A 21195-nucleotide genomic window follows, 5' to 3' on the forward strand; every position below is an offset into this window, starting at 1 on the left:
TCTGTTCTAAATCTCTAACATTTAACCTGGTATCTACAACCCCTCATGCTTGATCCTCAACTAATGGAAACAGTCTGCTTCTATCTACCCTGAGCCATCATTCATCATTTTAAACACTTCTATTGTATCACCCGTAATATGCATTGTTCAATTAAACTGCGCATTTTCCAAGTCTTTCCTTCTATTTGTTTTTCCTTCTATCGGGCAGCATTTTAGTGAATCCACCTTGTAGCTTCCCGAAAGCTCAAGATCCCCCATATTGTGTGACATTCAATACTGCCCACAGTGCCCTAACTCAGGGCATTTTAAGGTTTTATAGAGGCTCATAGTTACTTCTTGGCTCTTATGTTCTGTACCTCTTGTGGTTAAACCTAGAATTCCATTCGTAAACGTTCCCTCTATAAAATCTCAGTTGGCCTTACACTAGTCAATAAATGAATCAATTTAATCCCACTCCAGAGACTTGAGCACAAAAATCTAGACTGACACTCCAGTGCAGTACAGAGGGAGTGCCGCACTGTCGGAGTGCCGTCTTTCAGATGAGACGTTAAATCGAGTCCCCATCTGCCTCTCAGGTGGATGTAAAAGATGCCATGACACTATCTCGAAGAAGAGCAGGGGAGATCTCTCTGATTTCCTGGCCAATAATTATCCCTCATTCAACATAATTAAATACAGAATATCTGGTCATTATCACACGGCTCTTTGCCGGAGCTTGCTGCGCGCAGATTGGCTGCCGCATTTCCTACATTACAACAGTGACTACACTTAAAAAGATAGCACTTAATTGGCTGTGAAGCGCTTTGGGACGTCCTGAGGTCGTGATAGGCGCGATATCAACGTAAGTAATTCTTTAACTTTCTTTGCAACAGGTATTTAAAATTCAAGTATAATCCTGGGGCAGGACAAAGTATTTTCTGCAAAGCCGCTGTGTCATACTTTTACAAACAGGAGTGTAACATTATTCCCTCTCACCTTTCCGTTTTCTCCTCCACATATAGATTAAAACTATAACGATAGCCAGCGATACCAGTACACACACGACAATCAGCCCCACATGCTTGTTTTTTTCTACTTTTCCATCTGAAAAATATGAGTAAGGGTTGTGTATTTATATATGTGGATTGACAGTTGTATATATAATCAGTGGAAACCTATTGCCCTGCTCATGGTAAGTAGGATAGTGCGCTATTTTATATGGACAATATCCGCACACCATATAGGGCACAATGTAGTATTTCGCTAAGGTGGAGCCAGGTTTCTTTACGATCACAAAGTTCACTTTTTTGAATAAACACAGGTTCTGGTAAACGAGAGGTGGGCAGGCTGTAAAGGTGACTGGGGTGGTGGGTGGAGAAGCAATGGCTGTGAAGAGTGAAGCATGGTTTCTAGACTGATCGGGTCTGGGCCAGCGATATGAATGTGCTGCTGGGAGGCCAATGGAAAGGGTTGTGGTCGTGGTGCCCAGCGAGGCAGGGGGAAGCTAGCTGTCCCCTCCCCCACAACGCCCCATGGATCGCTGGGTGAGGGGAGACAGGTAGAAAGGTGGCAGAGGCCTGTGTCTGCGAGCCTGGTGAATGGGGTAATATGAGGGGTAAGTAATGGCAGTTAAATAGATGATGTCACTATGCCAGCTCCCAGGGCTGGGGAATCGAACTTCTGACCGCCCCCACAGCTTGGAGTGATGGGAGCTCCTTGGGTCGGAGCTCAAGGTGCAAGGTTGCAGCTCATGATATTTGTAAATAGCCAAACGATATACATAAACGTTTAAATTTAATTCACACAGTTAAATGTTTACCTTTTCCTTATCGATAGCAACTTGGCTGCTGTCTCCAAACCCAGACTGCTCAACAGTGACACTCAGTGGTCAGCGTCTGTAACTGCACTCAGACTCCGTTTCTTTAATTCTAATTCTCAGTGTACTGCAAAGGCAGCTGTCGTTAACAATAGGCGGCACCTTATAATTTTCAATCTGTCACGTAATGTTGTTATGTTGACAACGCTCATCGCTGGTGCAGCAACTTTGGAATCTTGACCGCCCTCAATGAACAGACAGACAGACAGACAGACAGACAAAGAGTTTGACTCGAAACGTTGACTCTGTTTCTCTCTCCAAGGATGTTGCCTGGCCTGCTGAGTTTTTCCAGCATTTTCTGTTGTTATTCCTGATTATATGAAGCTGTGTATATGCAGTCAATAAAACATACCGTTAATGAACCGATTGTCTAATTGAAGGGATTGTTCTAAACAAGTGGGACCTGCACAGATTGGGCCACAACATCTGGAAATTGCCCTCAGCAGAGGATCAGCGCAGTAACCGACCAGAAATACATTTCCAGATCATAAGGATCATCCGACCTGTTCCCCTAAGGGAGGCAACTTTCCATGGAGAGACCGGAATCAGCAGCACCGTTATCTATTAAAAAATTTGTGGTAGATTTTCACCGTGCCGCTCTGGTGTGAACCTGCCGCTGTGAATCAGCCGCCTGTCACAGAACCTGCCCGCTTTTCATTCCCATTGGAGGCAACTCCGGTTTTAAACACGGACGGCAAGTTGGAAATCTACCCCGCTGTGTCTAAACCAATAGCAGGAGGATCCCCTGGAGACATTTGGTGTCCCTATTAATCACCAACAGCAATTTATAGGCTGATTTTATGGGGTTCCCATTCAGCTGTCCCAACCACATTCATGCTGCAGATTCTTGCTTTCTGGGCAAAGCCCACCGCCCCCATCTTCCCTGACTGCACCTCCCAGTGCACTTCGGCCCATCCCCACCTCAGGAGCCCAGCCTCAGACTCACCCTTACCACCACGCCGCATTATTTTATCACCCCTCCCCCCACTGCCCTACATTTTAATGACCTTTCCTCACAACACTTCCCCACTCCTCCTCTATTATCCCAAAGTGACCCGTCCCCTCATTCCCCACCAGGCAAAGAAACAAGGGAAGCAAAACCACACTGAAGCTGAGAGGGAAATAGCTCAGCACAGAGCAAAGGTTCTGGCTCAGAAACCGAGCAGCTCCATCACCACAGTGAAAGGGAACAACAATGAGAAATCAGAAACAAACAGTGAAGCAACAGCAAGTCGGGCAAATAAAGATTCTGATGACTGAGAGTGGGTGGTGAATGTAGATTAATCCATTCTCTAAACCAGATAGACTGTCGACAGGGATTAATTTGTTATCTAACTCTGAGACCGTGCGGTGTGTGGGGGGTGTAGGTATAGAGTGGCGATAGACAGCAAGAAGCAATGGGAAAGATATACAGAGAAAGCAAGTGTGTGAGAAGCACACAAGGGGTGGGGGTGAAGAATATGGAAGAGTCAGAAGATAACAGAAATGGACTAAGAGAGAGAGAAAGAATGAGGAACAGTCACAAACAGCCTGACGTACAGAGATAACAAAAGTATGGTCTGATATATAAAGTAACAGAGAGAAAGAGCAAGGCAGAGAAAAGTGATGGTCAGAAAAGACAGTTACTGGGAGTGGAAGATTTCAATTTTCATGTTCTTGTCCATCAGCAACACAGAAGTCCCAATAGTAACCAGTACACATTACCGGGAGACAGAATATCTGGTTCATTTCTAGAGGAATAGAATAGAAAAGCAGGGGTTAATGTACAATTTGGTTCAGTCATTGATTCTTTGATCTCTTTCTGCTCTCTATCTCTGTATGGGTGAGTGTTGCTATTATTGATGGATTGTTCAGTATCAGTGCTCATGTCCTTACCCCAGGAGACAGTCTTCCCACACGGCAAGCTGCTGTGTTCAATATGACAGGAGTATTGTTTCCCATCATACGGATCAAATTCAAGGGTTGTCGCCAGTTGATACGTTCCATCTTCATTGGGTTATAACCCAGTAGATTTGGTCTCGGGGGCATGTTCTCCATTCTTCAACCAGGTCACGCCGATGGACTGCGGGTTAAATCCAGTCACAATGCAGTGGAGAAACCAACGATCAGCAGCCCTGGCAATAACTGAGACCTCAGGGGAAACTACATGATACAACGACAGTTATTTTCAACTTCAATAAAAGGGGCACATTTCACAATAGAATGAATGAAGTCATTTTAACTTTTGCCACTTGTGTAAAACAGGTGATATCGGATCAGCCGCCTGTTAAAGGAGAATGGGGAGAGTGTATAACGGAAGCTGATCCAATATCGCCAGTCCTACACTGTAACCAAACTTTAAAATTACCCCCAGGTTGTTCTGAACTTACCTTGTCTGTTTAGTGATGCGTTTCGAATTGAATAGTATGTCCTCCATAAATCGACACAATCCTTTTCTAACAAGCTCCTGAAATAAAGGTTCATCTTGGTTTCCTTATCCCATTTCACTTTGAGGGTCTTAGCTATTGGATCATGTACAGTCCAAACCAATTTGTCTTTATCAAAACTAAATGCGTATCTTCCATCAAAGGCCAACTTCAAATCCCTTACACTAGGATTGGCTTCATTCAGCTCACAGCCAAACAGTCAGTGAATGTAGTGAGTACCTAGAACACTAATTGAATCGATCAATAGCTGCATAATTATGCATCTATTCACACCAAGTCTGAGACTTTCATTTATTTTCTAATCTCCCCACATCCAGTCATTATTTCCATTACTAAGGGTACAAATGGAGTTCAATATCTAAAACAAGCATCATCAGACAGGGACATATAATTCACAGCACAGAAAGAGAACAATTGGCTCCAAAGTTAAACGGCAGCTGTTTGCTTTAAACATATTTTCTTACCGATGCCCATTTCCTTCCATAATCCTCCATTTCATATATTTATCGACGTCCCTTTTAATTATGTTGTAACTGCCTCAGTAAAATTCCATATTCGAATGGAGAAAATCCTAATTTTTACCGTTGTTCTTCTAGTGACTGTGTGCCCCTTATTAACAATTCACCAGCCAGGGGATCAATCATTCATTGTTCACCCTCTCAAATACCTACGTAACTGCGAAAACCTCTCACATCTTCCACTAACATTGTTTCTGTGAAAATATACAATTTTCAAGTCTTTCTTCATAACTACAATGACTCGTTCTAGTGAAGCACTTGTCAATGATTTTAATATTCTTGCTATAATATTTGCTCAGAATTGCATGTAAAACCCCAACAGTGTCCTAACCAATGTGGTCTGTGAATCAACATCAAGTCTCTGATGTTATATGCAATGCCCCTATGAATGGGCTCAGGGCGAGTCTGCAGCCCGGTTTACACTGCACCCATTTTTCTCTATTGACTTCAAAGGGGTAAAATGGGCTGCCAATTCACCATGGCCCCAATGGAAGGGAAGATTGGGCGGAGTGTGTAATGAGTGACCAATACAATATTGCTCATTTTACACTGCCACAATAAGTTACAATTACCCCTCACATATGTAACGCCACAGCAAATTGAGTATAACATTAAACAATGTCAGATGTGTGTGCAATTCTTGTCCACAAAAGCATACTTCCTGTTGTCATATTTCTGTTACATTTGTGCTAACATTTCCCTTTATAAATTCCTGTGACCACCTTTATAATGGAAGCTGCCACCGCAAGCTGGTCATGCTGTAATTACACCCTCCCACCGGTGGTGGCACTGTCGGAATTAGCTTTGCATTTCCAGGAGAAGCGGCTGTGCTCCAACCAATTTTACTGCTCTGCTTCCCAAATTGAATAAATGTTGCTGTTTAACTGAAAATCTATCTGTATTATATTAGAAGGCGTTTATACTGCCTGTCCACGCAACCTTACATGCTTTTGTCACAGTTTATATCATTTTTGGCCATTATCAATTCCTATCAATTCTAAGTGCTCTAAGTGTGGTCTAACCAAGGTTCGATACAGCTTTAGCATAACTTCCCTACCTTTCAATTCAATCCCTCTAGAAATAAACCCTAGTGCTTGGTTTGCATTTTGAATGGCCTTGCTAGCCTGTGGTGCAACTTTTAATGATTTGTGTATTTGTACTCCGAGATCCCTTTGTACCTCTACCCCACCTATACATGCACCCTGCAAGTGATAAGTGAACTCCCTATTCTTCCAACCAATATGCAATCCCTCACATTTATCTGTGTTGAAATTCATTTGCCAATTATTTGCCCATTCTGCAACTTTATTAATCTGCTCCAGTAATTTTTTGCAGTCCTCCTCAGTATTGACTATCCCTCCCCAATTTGCTATCATCCGCAAATTTAGAAATTGTTTATTTGATTCCAAATTCTAAATCGTTAATATAAATTGTGAACTGCAGTTGTTCCAGCACTGATCCTTTTGGAACACTGCTACCCACCTTCTGCCACTGTGAATAGCTACCCTTTACCTGTACTCTCTGCTTTCTGTCTTGAAGCCAGCTAGCAATCTTTCTGCTACTTGTCCTCTGACTCCACATTCTCAGACTCTATTAATTAGTCTATTATGTGGTACATTATCGAAGACCTTTTGAAAAATGATATCTACTGCATTACCACTGTCTATGCTCTCTGGTACCTCTTCAAAAATAATCAATAAGTTTGTTCAAACAAGATTTTCCTTTTGAAATCCATGCTGACTGTTCATTATTATGCTTTTCGTTCCTAGATATTCTTCTATTCTCTCCTTTAGCAGGGATTTCATAATTTTTCCTACCACCCATGTTAAGCTGACTGGTCCACAATTCCCTGGACATGTTCTATTCCCGTTCTTAAATATAGGTATTATGTTAGCTATCCGCCAGACCTCTGGAACTACACCTTTTTCAAACGAATTATTAAGTATGTGTAGTAATGTCTCTGCTATCTCTTCCCTAGATTATTTTAAAATGTGTGGATACAATCCATCTGGACTAGCAGTTGTATCCTCTTTGAGTTTGCTTAGTTTATTTAGTATATCCCCCTTTTTGTTTAAATGCACTTATCTCATTATTCATCTCATCATCCAATGTCATGTCCACCTTTCCTATTTCCCTGGTAAATACCGAAGCTAAAAAATGATTTACCATTTCTGCCATGTCCCTATCGTTACCTGTAGTAATGTCCTGCCTATCCCTTAATGGCCATATTCCCATCCCAACTTTTCTTTTTTATTCGTGTGCCTGTAAAATATTTTACTATTTACCTTTATGTTCCTTGATAATTTAATTTCATAGTTCCTCTTTGTCTTCCTAATTGTTTTTTTTATTTCTCTCTAATCCCTTTGTATTCTCTCTTATCATGCACTCCTCTGCTGTCTATGTACTCAATGTATGCCTCTTCCCTTACCCTCAATTGTTCCCTTATGTTTTTATTCATCCATGGAGTATCATTAGTGTTTAGTATATTCTTTCCATTTAGCAGAATATATTTTGCTGCACTCTGTTGAACACCATGTTAAATGATTCCCATTGTCGTTCTACATTGTTGTTTGGCAATATTGTTGCCCATTTTATCTTCCCAAGTTCTCTTCTCAGCCCCTCAAAATCAGCTTTTCTCCAAACTGTTTTTGTCATACTTATGTCCTTCTCTATTATTAACTTAAAGCGCATTATATTATGGCCACTTTTGCTTATATGTTCCCCTCTTTAATTCTTTTATCTGCCCTGGCTCATTCCCCATAACTAGATCCAACAGTGAATCCTCCCTTGTTGGACTATTTACATATTGGGTTAGAAAGGTGTCCCATAGACATTGTAGGAACTCCATTCCTTTATCCCCTTTACCTGCCACTCATGCCCAATTAATATTGGGGTAGTTGAAATCCGCCATGGTCATCATTCTATGTTTTTTTACTAATTTCTCTGATTTGTCTGTATATTTCTTCCTCCCCCTCCCATCTGACTATTAGGTGGTCTGTAGACTATGCATTTTAGTGTGATTGATCCTTTGTTATCTTTTATCTCTAACCATGTGAATTCTATTTTTGTCTTGCTGATATCGACATCTCTTTTTTCTACCGCAATCATGTTACCCATTATGAGTACAGCTACTCCACCACCCCCTTTTACCTCTCTATCTTATCTAAATACGTTATACCCTGCAATGTTTAATTCTTAAGTCCTGATTTTTCTGTACCCATGTCTCCGTAATCCCTACTATGTCTGGATCCTTCCAATGCATTATTCCCTCCAGATCAACTGTTTTATTACAAACACAGTGTGCATTGCTGTACAGACAGTTTAACTAATTTTCAATAGGATGACCTCTCACTTTTTGTTTAACGATCTTCTTAGACCCATGTTCTATAACTATTTATTCCCTTGACGCCAATGTCCCCCCTTACTTTATTTTTTCCTATGCTCACTTTTCCTGTTTTGTTTATATTTAGGCTGTTAATATTTCTGATTCCCTCCCCACTTCTTACTTGTTTAAAGCCTTTGCCATCTCCTGATTTACACTTTCTGCTAGGACATGGGTCCCATCCCAGTTCAGGTGGAGCCCGTCCCATCGTTAGAGCTCCTTCCTGCCACTGAACTTGTGCCAATGTCCATGAAAAGGAGCCACTCTTTCCCACACCAGCCCTTTAGCCCCGTGATGATAAGAACATAAGAAATAGGAGCAGGAGTAGGCCAATTGGCCCCTCGAGCCTGCTCCGCCATTCAATAAGATCATGGCCGATCTGATCCTAACCGCCAATCCACTATGACAGGACTATCTTCTGAATCTAACAGCATTAGACACACGAAAACAGGAGCAGGATCAGGCTACACGGCCCCTGGGCCCGCTCCGCTACCCACAGGGCCATGACCTATCCGAACCTAGACTCATGTCCAAATTCCTGCCCGCTCCCCGTAACCCTTAATTCCCTTTTCTACTAGGAAACTGTCTATTTCTGTTTTAAATTTATGTAATGATGTAGCTTCGACAGCTTTTTGGGGCAGCATATTCCATGGACCTACCACCCTCTGAGTGAAGTAGTTCCTCCTCATCTCAGTTTTGAAAGAGCAGCCCCTTATTCTAAGACTATGCCCCCTATTTCTAGTTTCACCCATCTGGAACATCCTCCCTGCATCCACCCGATCCAACCCCTTCATAATCTTATATGTTTCAATAAGATCGCCTCTCATTCTTCTGAACTCCAATGAGTAGAGTCCCAATCTACTCAACCTCCTGATCTGTCTGTTTCGATGCCAATTTGCACGTGGCTCAGGCAATAATCCAGAAATTAATACCCTCGAGGTCCTGGTTTTTAATTAGAGCCTACCTCCTGAACTCAGAGAATGTGGACTCGGGGTACTAGAAGCAGAATGGTTGATACTGGCTTCAATACAGAACGCAGCGAGTTAGAGTAAAGAGTAGCTTTTCACAGAAGGTGGATGGTGGTGTTCCACAAGGATCAGTGCTCTGAACACTGCTTTTCACAACTTATATTAACGATGTAGATTTGTGGAATCAAAAACGTAATTTCAAAATTTGCAGAATATACCAAATTGGGGTGGGGTGATGGTCAATACTGAGGAGGGCTGCAATAAATTATAGGAGGACTTTAATAAAGTTGCAGGATGGGCGAATAAATTGAAGCTCAATAGAGATAAATGTGAGGTATTACATTTTGGCAGGAAGAATAGGGAGTTCACTTTTCACTTGGAGGGTGTGTGTCTAGGTGGGGTAGAGGAACAAAGGGATCTCAGAGTACGAATACACAAAACACTATGGCCTAGAAATTCAGTATAGCCACGTTCGGGGTGCTACAGTCCGGCGGCTGCTAAAGTTTGCGCCCGGCGCAAGTTTGCGCCACCTTCGCCGATATTCAGTCGCATCGCCCCAAGAGGTTGCTGCTGCGCTAAAACAGGCGATGCATGACTATCATTAGGTGCTAAGCCGGCGGTCCAGGGCGATAGCCCCGAGGGCGGGCGCAGTGCAGGTGCGGTGAGTTGCTGATTGATGGCAGACACTCTGGCGCCGGTCAGCTCTTAAAGGGGGAGGGTGCATTTGTTTGCCTGCCACGCCCTGCACACTGCAGCCCTGAAGCCAGGCCTGACCACTTCTGCTTCATCTGTGCAACGCCCAGGGCTATGGAGAAGGCCAGGGAGATTGCGCAGCGCTTCAGCGAGGGTGACCTGAGGGTGATGGTTGGCGGAGTGGAGCGCAGGCGGCATGTTCTGTTCCCTGAAGGTGGCAGGAGGCCACTGCCCAGTGCCTAACGGAAAGCCTGGTGGGAGGTCTCAAACAGGGTGACTTCCAAGAGCGTGGTTGCCAGGACTCCTGTGCAATGCCGGAAAAAGTTCAACGACCTCACTTGGGTTGTCAGGGTGAGTACCCTTTCCAGTGTCTTCCTCATCCCTGCATGTGCACCTCAGTTTATGGGCAAAGGGACCTGAAAGCCCTAATGGCCAGCCCTCATCCAGCAGCTATGGGACTGTCATGAAAATCACTTGCACATTCAGCACTTTACACACTGTACAAGCTATTCGACCATGGGAGGCAGTGCAGCCAAGATCAGGGCTTCACACTGTCAGGGCCAGTCCACCATGGGAGGCAGTGCAGCCAAGATCAGGGCTTCACACTGTCAGGGCCAGTCCACCATGGGAGGCAGTGCAGACAAGATCAGGGCTTCACACTGTACTTAGAGGCCGTCCTTTCTCTTGCAGGCCAAGGTGGCGCACAACCATAGGAAGCAGCGTGAGACCGGGGGAGGCCGTCCTCACCTCAAAGAGCTCTCCGACCTTGACCAGCATGTGGAGTGCATTATGGCAGGCCGGCTGATTGGCCCCGTCGCCAGTGGAGATGCCGACCCTCTTCTGGGCCCCAATGGCATGGGCATCATCTTTTTGACCTCTCTCTTTCCACTTGCACCTCAGATCAACATCCTTTGCCACTGTTGTACCAATGCAGTGCATGGCAGCACTCATGCCTTCCTCGCTGCCGCCCTGTCCTCACTCTAAAGCAACTCTTGTGCCTCCCTGCTTTCAGATGGTGAATCGCCAGGTGAGGAGGCCTGCCCTCAAGCTGCCACTGTCAGCGATTCAGAATTCGAGGAGGAGGAAGAGGAAGCTGGCCCAACAGTGCCACCCTCAGCCGAGCCAGCCCATGGCGATGATGGGGGCACGTCTTCCCTGGAGGGGAGCCGGGGGAAAGGGTCGGAGAAGAGTAAAGCTCCGGGGCTCAGCGGCCTGCAGCAACGTGGGAGGGGTGGGGAAGCTCGGCGGACTTCTCCCCAGAGGGTGAGTGCGGCCTCCAGTCCTGCGATGGTGAGCGCAGAGGAGTTGCGGCTCCTAGAGGAAATGGCCATCCAGGCTGAGCGCAGGCACACTGAGCTCATGGCTGCAGTGGCAAGGATGCCTGACTCCATAGAGTCTCTGTCAAGGAGTGTGCAGGAATTCGGAGCAGCACAGGCCAGGAGTCTGCAACAATTCAGTGCAGTACAGGCCAGGAGTCTGGAACAATTCAGTGCAGCGCAGGCCAGGAGTCTGCAGGACTTCACGGCAGCACAGGCGGCTTCTAGCCAAGTGCTCAGTCGTGCTGTTCATTCACTGGCTGGTGTCATGCGGACACAGACCAGGACCACACGGGCACTAACTGCTGCCACCCTCGCTGGATCGGCCAGGCATCGCCAGGGTACTCGGCGCGCAGCAGCAGCCCAGCAGCCTGTTCTTCAGCTGTTTGCTGCGCATGCTGCAGTGCTGGCCCGTGTGAGTGCCAATGTCTCAGGCGACCAGTGAGTACCTGCGATCTGTCAGGTTGGCACCATTCCTGCAGCCGACACTGCCACTCCGCCATTGCAGCTGCCACCAGCCGCTGGACAGACTGCTGCCGCCCAAGCAGAGTTGGAGCAGTCAGCAGCCGGCCCCTCCAGGGCCAGAGTTGGTGCAGGCCGGCCCCCAAGGGCATCTGCCGTCTCACCATCTGACCCTCAGCAGCCTTCCCCCAGCCTTGCTGCAGCCACTGGGGTCCCATTGAGGAGGAGCTGCAGGGCGGGCAGGGGCCAGTCACGGATGCGAAAGGCATCACCCTCGCAGGGCAAAAAGTAGAAGGTCTGGCCAAATGCTTTGTGTTTCTTGAAAGGCCGAGACTGGTGTAGTTGTGTTTTTGTAAGACCGAGATTGGTGTCTTTCTTTTTTTTGTAAGGCCGAGAGTGGTGTCTTTCTTTGTTTTGTAAGGCCGAGACTGGTGTCTTTCTTTGTTTTGTAAGGCCGAGACTGGTGTCTTTCCTTTTTTTTGTAAGGCCGAGACTGTTTGTTTTGTGTTTCTGGAGGGGGCGTCTCTCCATTAGTTTGTAATGTGGGAAGGGCAGAGGTTTCCAAGTAATAAATGTTCTTAAATCGCACTGCTCATGCTTTATTTTTCAAGTCCTGGTTGCCCTGCTCGGCTGAGGGCTTGTGGAGCGGCTACATTCATCTGGTGACATTGGCACAAGCCATTCCCTGAGAGGGGGCCTAGAACCGATGTTCAATAAGCCGCCGACGGGCGGCCCTTGCACTTTCTGCCTCCCTCCTGTGCTGGTCCTCCTCCTCCTCCTCCTCCTCCTCAGGTGGTCCTCCAATCTCTGGTGGCAGTGGCTGAGTCCTGCGGATAGCCTGGTTGTGCAGCATGCAGCACACGACAACGAAATGGGAGACTCGCTCCCGCGAATATTGTAGGGCTCCACCGGAACGATCCAGACAGTGGAACCGTTGCTTCAGGACGCCGATAGTTTGCTCAATGATGTTCCTGGTTGCTTGATGGCTGTCATTGTATCCCTCTTCAGCAGGGGTGCTGGGCGCATGGAGCGGGGTCATCAGCCAGGTACACAAAGGATAGCCTTTGTCCCCGAGAAGCTGTCCTCGTGGGTGAGGCTGGGCCTGGAACATGTCTGCCACAGAAGTCTGACACAGGATGAAGGCATCGTGGCTGCTGCCTGGAAAGCGGGCATTGACAGCTAGGATGAGCTGCTTGTGATCACACACCAGCTGAACGTTGAGCAAATGGTAGCCCTTCCGGTTGCGGTAATCCTTGGCAGTCTCCAGAGGTGCCCGCTAAGCCACATGCGTGCAGTCAATGGCGCCCTGCACCATGGGGAAGCCCGGTAATGCTGCAAAGCCCATTGCACGCTGTTGCTGCTTGACAAGTACAATGGAGAAGGAGATGAACTGACATCTCCTTCTGAAAAGGGCATTGGTCACCTGGTGGATGCAGCAATGCACGGCGAACTGGGCGATGTTGGAAATGTCTCCAGTAGCGGTTTGGAAGGAGCCGGTGGCATAGAAGTTGAGAGCCACCATCACCTTCACTGCCACCAACAGAGACGTCCTGCTCCTCAGATGTGGCTGCAGATCACCACCAAGCAGGTGGCAGATCTCAGTGACCACCACCCTTCGGAATCGCAGCCTCCGAACACACTGCTTGTCAGACATGTTCAGATAGGAGAACTGCTGGCGGTATACCCTGGGTGGGTAAGGCCTCCTTTGCCGATGCCTGTTGCCCCCTCTCCATCTGGCCATGACTGCCACTCTCTCACGGCGTCTGTGAACCCTTTGAATGCAATGGAGAAGGCCAGCGTTTGCGCCCATTGCAGCCCCCATTATATGTTTGCAAACAATGATATGACACTGAAGGTCAAGATAAGTGGAAAGCTGTGGCCTGAAGCCACAAGTACTTGTGCGAGTGTTGAGCCAAAGCAGAAAGCTCTCTACCTTTGTCTCTCTGCAAAGATCTGTCTCTCAAAAAGGAGTGCTGCAAAATGGCTGCCTTTTCTACTGCAGGAGGAGTGCCCTTTAATTTGCACCCCCCGCACCCCGCATCGACTGAGAACCGTTCCCCTCTACCAGTCGCTAGGGGCGCCAGGCGCACAATAGGGCGTCGCCACTGAATTTCCGGTTGGGGCGCACAAAGGGCGTTGCACGAGGAAATGACGTCAGGATCTGCGCGTGCAGCTGAACATGCACAAAGACTTTGCGCCGCCGCTAAATCTTTAGTGAAGTTGGGGAGAGGCGCAGATCACGCTGCGCCCGGCCGCTAGCCACCTAGCGCCCAACATCTCCTCCACCTAATGTGCTACCGGCTGGCACAAACAACTGAATTTCTAGGCCTATAAGTTGCACCACAATTTAGCAAGGCCAAAAAAACTAAACAATAGGATTTATTTCTATAGGAATAGAATTGAAAAGTTGTGAAGTTATGCTAAACCTGTATTGAACCCTGGTTAGACCACACTTATAGTACTGCGTGCAGTTCTGGTCGCCATATTCTAAAAACGATAATGAGGAACTGGAGAGGGTGAGAGAAGATTTACAAGGATGATACCAGAAATGCGACGGTATACATATCAAGAGAGGATGAACAGGCTGGGTATCTTTTTTCTTGAAAAACGAAGGGTGAGCGGTGACCTAATAGAGGTCTTTAAAGTTAAGAAAGGTTTTGATAGAGTGGATACAGAGTCTATCTTTCCACGTGTGGGGAAGATCATAACTAGAAGCCATCAATATAGGATAGTGATCAAGAAATCCTATAGTGAAAAAAGAAGAAGCCACTTTACCCAAAGAGTTCTGAGAATGTGGAACTCACTACCACAGGCAGCGATTGAAGCGTATCGTATAGATGCATTTAAGGGGAGGCTGGATAAGTATATGAGGGAGAAAAAATAGAGGGTTACGCTGATAGATTTAGATGAGGAAAGATGGGAGGAGGCACGAGTGGAGAATAAACGCTGGCATGGATTGGTTGGGCTGAATGACCTGTTTCTGTCGTGTATATCCTATGTAATCCTATGAGAATTTATATTCAAAATTATAAAGGGCTTGGATAGAATGAATAAGGAGCAACTGTTTCCAGTGGAAGAGAGGTCGGTAACCAGAGGACAAAGAGTTAATGTAATTGGAAAAAGAACCAGAGGCGATATGAGGAGAATTTTTTTAATGCAAAAAGTTGTTGTGATCTGGAATGCCCTGCCTGAAAGGGTGGTGGAAGCAGATTCAATAGTGACTTTCAAAAGGGAATTGGATAAATATTTGAAGGGCGAAATGTCTAGGGCTATGCAGAAAAGGCAGGGGAGTTGATCTCATTGGATAGCTCTTTCAAAGCCTTGGCACAGGCAATGATGGGCCGAATGGCCTCTTTCTGTGCTGTATAATTTTATGATTCGATATACCAACATTTAAAATGGGAGTTGCCGATGTAAATTTAGCAGGCTGTAATTGCACCCTCCCTCCGTTGGTTGCGCTGTAATGCCTCAGCTTAATTTGCCCAACTCCTCAGCCTGTACATCTGGAAAACTCCGATGTGCAAACCAACTCTACATCGCACCTTCAGAGTTTTCTATCAACTTTGCTACTTAGCTGTAAATAATATAACATGCCAGAAAGTATAATTGGGGTCAAAAGCAAAATACTGCAGATGCTGGAAATCTAAAATAAAAGCAGAAAATGCTGGAAATACTCAGCAGGTCAGGCAGCATCTGTGGAGAGAGAAACAGAGTTAACGTTTCCGGTCGAAGACCTGTAATTGCACCCTCCCTCCGGTGGTGGCGCTCCAATGCCACAGTTTAAATTGCCCAAATCCTCAGCCTATACTTCTGGAAAACTCCAATGTGGAAAACTCCAATGTGTAAAACAACTCTAGTTCTGACGATGGGTCATCGACCTGAAACGTTAATTCTGTTTCTCTCTCCACAGATACTGCCTGAGCTGCTGAGTATTTCCAGCATTGTCTGTTTTTCTTTTAGTATAAATTGGGGACTGAATTAGGTTTGCACGGCGTGGGCTCAAATTCCCTGTTCTCCACCCTTGTTACAATGGACTTGACTCCATGGGGGTTATTTTGACTCTGGGTGAGAGTGTAAAATGGGAGCTATTGGACCAGCCGCCCATTACACACCCAGCCTGATTTTCATGTCCATTGAGGTCAATGAAAGGAAATATCAGGCAAGGTATATATTGGGCAGTCAGCTCGATCTTGCTCATTCTACACTACTGCCCAAGGGCCAAATTTACTCCTAATGAATAGAAAATTGCAGTTCGGGCAGTATGACTATCTGATAAATCACCTACTGGATATAAGACGGCATTGGAGCCTCAAACTTACACATCGACATTACATATATATGTGCTCACCAATATCATTCAACAAATGCAATGATATGAATAAAAACACTTAAATGTAATATTGACAATATAATTCAATAAATGTGATATTTCCAATGTCATTCAATAAATGTTTTACTAATATCATTCACTAAAAGTAATATTACAATGAATTGGGTGGGTAATTTTCAGTTGTGGCCATAGTTTAAAGCGGGCAATATCGGGTCAGCGGCCTGTTATAAACCTCGCCCAATGGAAAGGGATTCCGAGCGAGATGTTGAACGGGTGGCCGGTCCGATATTGACTGTTTTACATTTATGCCTGAAGGTTTAAAAATTACTCCAATAAATAAATATGATTAGTTACATGTAAAACAACCAGCAAAATCATTCAATAAATAAAATATTGTGAATATCATTAATTAATTGTAATAATACAAATATAATTCAATATACACTGGTGGTTTTGGGGGGTGGGGGGGTTATCTTTTATCACCATGTGATATGTGGCCAATGGTAAATCGGCCGCCCACTTTACACCATGTTCCATTTTCAGAAAATCGATTGAGGTGTACAACAGCAGCTGATTCACAGGTACCCGGATTTTACCTGGCGATGAAAGTCAAATTCAACTTCAGCAGGGTTGCTAAACGATCGATAGCGGAAAAGCCGCCTGTTATACACCCCGGCCCATTTTACAGTGAAGGGAATGGGAAGGTACATCAGGCAACATGTATAAACGGGGGCATCGCTGCTACTGCCCATTTGACACGACCGACATTGAATTTCACCCACAGTATCACCGATATCGTTCATTGGGTTAGTTACCTTCCAGAGACGGTATAAAATGGGCGATATCCAATTAGTTGCCCATTATTTAACTTGCCTGATGTTCCCTTCCACCGAAGGCAATGAAAGGGAAAAACAGGCGGGGTGTATAATGGGCGGCCCGTTGAATATCGCTGATTTTACGCTGTCCCCCAAGTTAAAATGACCCCTGTCCTTCACTGCGTTCATTCAACCGAATATACACACTTGATGTTTGGTTGTTCTGCTGCAACCATCTATCAACCTGTTCCTTGATGAGTCCGTGACAACCAGCTTGAGTGATTGTGAATCCTTCCCAGTAACTCTTGTCAAATGCTTCCGCCATCCATTGCTGTCTTGGAACAGTTATTTTCATATTTTTGTCATAATTGTCAATCTCACAGCCATCCAAAAGCCCAATAACACTATACCCCGGCAGATCAGCACTCCTATCGTTCAGGGTGTAGAAATATAGCAGAGAGTGAGACTCAAGGACATATTAAAAAACATCATTGTCCTATCAAATATTAGAAATGTCAGTTTGCTAAAAACTTGGGAAAAATAATTAATTCAGAAAAATGCGAGATCTCTGAATAATTTGCCATCGCTCCCATGTTCAACCATTGCAGAGAAGGCAAACTGAACCTTAATATTAAATATTATCCATTTACAAGAATATTCCCATTTTCGAAATAAATGGAAAATGTTATGGTTCGAATGGGGCAGCACGGTGGCATAGTGGTTCGCACTGTTGCCTCACAGCGCCAGGGACCCAGGTTCGAATCCGGCCTCGGGCGACTGTCTGTGTGGAGTTTGCACATTCTCCCCGTGTTTGCGTGGGTTTTCTCCGGGTGCTCCGGTTTCCTCCCACAGTCCAAAGATGTGCAGGTTAGGTTGATTGGCTATGATAAATTGACCCTTAGTGTTAGGGGGATTAAATACGTGGGGTTACGGGGATAGGGTGGGATATGTGTTGGTGTAGGGATTACGGGGATCGGGTGGGATATGTGTCGGTGCAGGCTCGATGGGTCGAAATGGCCTCTATCTGCACTGTGGGGTTTCTGTGATTCTGTGTGAATGCATTACATCAGCTCATCTCATTTGTAAATCGTAACTTTAAGATTTTAGTCTCACGTCTGCCCTGGGGATTCTTTGGTGAATTAGTGAGGAAGTGCACCCAGAATTATTGTACTAAGCCGTGCAAAATCCATCCCTGGTGTGTGTGCACTGATCTGTTCCCAGCCCGCTGCTTGTAGCGACATTAAAATTGGCCTCAGATTTGCTGAGCTAAAGAGGGTAAAAGCAGTTTGAATATATGCAAATTGAGGTTAAAGAACGTTATCAAGGCCCTCAACAAAATTTCCCTCTCTGCCCACATTGTTATCCCTAGTTCCTGAGCCTGCCCAAAAACTGGAACCAATCAGAAGGCAGATATTAAAGGGACTCTCAGTTGGTCTCAATTAAAATCCTGGAATATTGGGAGACATTTTTCTTCTATTATGTTGTGGGATTTCACTACTTAAACCATTTAAAATGCTTGTACTAGCTGCTGAATATTTTGAACTGTTAATGGGCTTCTGGTAATTCCACTCTGGAATGTATTGAAGGGTCTGTTGTGATTGGAGGAGAGCCATGGGAAGTGGGGAGGGAAGTATTAGTAGTGCAGCAGCTAAGCTCAGGCAGGGCAGACCGTAAGAGAGATATGAAGCTGAGTCTGACCTTGGAAGTCCTGGTGAGACCATTAAGTTCTTCCTGCAATGCAGACAGATTCTTGGAAAAATGGGGTGTATATATGTCTTGGGCGGCAGCGCAGAATTGGCAATAGCGAATCAGCAGCCAGCTTTGTCCACCGTCTGAATTTTTATTGGATTGAAGTCAATGGAAAAGAAAATTGGGCGATAGAGCAAAACAGGCTGTGGATTGCCTTCAGCCGCTTTTGGCTACCGTCTACTTTATACCCAATGTTGCGGCAATTGGCTTGCTCATCCACCTCCCTCCGTTACTGCTGACTAAGTTACCAATTAGAGGAGACGAGGACCTCAATACCGGTGCAAACGTGCTCTACACGTGCTTCCGCCGCTGCCCCAGAGAATTGGAGGACACCTGACCATGTAATGCAGCCTGATGCTCCAGTAAGATCGCTCTGCATTAACGCCCTTGAAAAGTGAACTGCCCCTTTAAGGGAGTGCAGGCTGCCATTAAATCAATAGAATTGGTGCTCAGTCCATGTATCTGAAGCCAAGCCACGAAAATTATACTGTCCCCACCAACTTTATCAATCGGATGGGCGGAGCATAGCTGGCGAACCCATTAGAACTATCCCGGAGTCTCCAGGATTTAAAGATTAATCTCTTGGACACCGCCACAAGAAACTCGGGAGAAATATAACAATAACATTAAAAAAGCCGCAATTATAACAATATTGGAGATGGGGAATAAAGGCGGGTTCACTGGGCTGGAGCTCATGTGATGAAAGCTTCTAGAATGGTCCAAGCAGAGTTGCCAACACGTCGGCCTGAATCATCGCACAAATCCCCATTTACAATTTAGGGACATTACTTCGTTCCTGCAGTAAATTTCTGGCACGTTTTTTAAGCGTGTAGTGCCACACGAGCCCCTATCATCTCCTCGCCACTCCATCCAGCTCAGGAGCTCCACCAGGGCATCCACAAGGTGCAAGGCAGTCAGTGTAACCCGGACTAAACAAGAGGGCAGTCAGTGTAACTCGGACTAAACACGGGGGCTGTCAGTGTAACCCAGACTAAACACGGAGCAGTCGGTGTAACCCGGACTAAACAAGGGGGCAATCATTGTAACCCCGACTAACCACGGGGGCAGTCAGTGTCACCCGGACTAAACAAGAGGGCAGTCAGTGAATTCCGGACTAAATATTGGGGCAGTTAGTAAATCCCAGACTAAACACGGGGCAGTCAGTTTAACCCGGAATAAACACGGGGGCAGTCGGTGTACCCCGGACTAAACACGGAACAGGCAGTGTAACCCGGACTAAATATGGGGCAGTCGGTGTATCCCGGACTAAACAGAAGGGCAGTTGGTGTATCCCGGACGAAACACAAGGGCAGTCGGTGTATCGCGGACTAAACCCGGGTCAAATACGTTGTTCACGATGACGGTCATGTCATTTAATACTGAATATAGCCGCACAATTCCTGTCATTTGACTTACCAGGAATCACCCTTTGAAAAAAATAAAGGCTCAGTGATGCAAAGAGGAACATGTTTCAGGGAGTCGCTCAGTTAACACCCTGCACAGTGAGACGGGAAGGTTTTGTTGTTGTCCGAACCCCTCCCACATTAATCTGCTCATCTCGCTCAGTGAAACTCATTCTATCCAATGGAAAATAAATCACCTCCCGTCACTGGGGAGGGAATCTCTGGCTCTATTCCCAGCATTAGGAACTGCGGGCAGAATTGGATTAGAAAAGAACACACTGGTCAATGGCAAAGAGATGAAACTGGAGGACGACAGGGACACAAATTGAAAGCACCAGCGAGAATATTTCCCACTGAACCTGATCGGTAGCGATTATAGAGCTGGCTGTTCAAAGCAGCAGCAATCTCCAATCCTGCGCTTGCACCTACTCAGAACACGTGCATACCTCACTGGCAAATACAACCTCGCCTTGTTAAGGTCAATGAAAGGCCAATCACTGGCTGGTCACTGTCAGTTTCTGCTGGGTGATAGAAAGTTTCCAAGCTGCACAATCTGTATATTCAACCATCCTCCCTTTCACTGGCGGTGTAAATCTATCTGCTGTGAAGAGATTGAGGCTCTGCTAAAATAGTGAAAAGAGGAATTTCAGACCAAGCTACAAATACACTTGTTCTTTAACTCTTATCACGCGCTGTACCGCTGGACATGTTCTACCTAAAATTACTGTTGGCAATATTAGTGAGACATGTTATTGTCCGCTGCTGTAACTCACGTGAAATCCCACTTGTTTTAAGCAGGCTACACCATTAAAATAACAAGCAAAGTAATATTACACCAAAATGGTAAGCAGTGCACCTCCAATATCACCCATTTTAATTTAGGGACAGGAGGAGGCCATTCAGCCGCTCGAGCCATTTACTGCCATTTAATTAGATCTTGGTTGATCTGTATATTAACTCCATCCAATCATGGAAAGATACAGCACAGACGGAGGCCATTCGGCCCATTGTGCCTGTGTCATCTCTTTGGCATAACGAGCCAATCAGTCCCACTCACCTGTCCTTTCCCCATAGCCCTGTATTTTTGTTTTCCCTTTAATTATTTGTCCAATTCCATTTTCAAAATTACTGTTAAATCAGATTCCACCTGATGTCCTGAGGTGGTGAAAGGCGCGGTAGAAATGCGGGTCTTTCTTTCTCTCTTTCATCCACAGCAGCTGTAATAGGTGCCAAAAGCTGCCTCTGGTGTTCACCCCGAACAGCTCCAGGCTGTGAGCA

The 21195-nt window shown here is 45.7% G+C and overlaps 1 pseudogene; it reads right to left on the bottom strand.

The window, feature by feature from the left end:
* The window catches only part of LOC147095610 (class I histocompatibility antigen, F10 alpha chain-like), a 43250-nt pseudogene extending 22261 nt beyond the window's left edge, over positions 1–20989 (bottom strand).
* Positions 20990–21195: the final 206 nt, after the last annotated feature.

Source organism: Somniosus microcephalus, unplaced genomic scaffold, assembly GCF_052327205.1.
Source record: "Somniosus microcephalus isolate GS21.2 unplaced genomic scaffold, FLI_Smic_1.0 unresolved_chr1, whole genome shotgun sequence".
In the NCBI taxonomy this organism is placed as follows: Eukaryota; Metazoa; Chordata; class Chondrichthyes; order Squaliformes; family Somniosidae; genus Somniosus; species Somniosus microcephalus.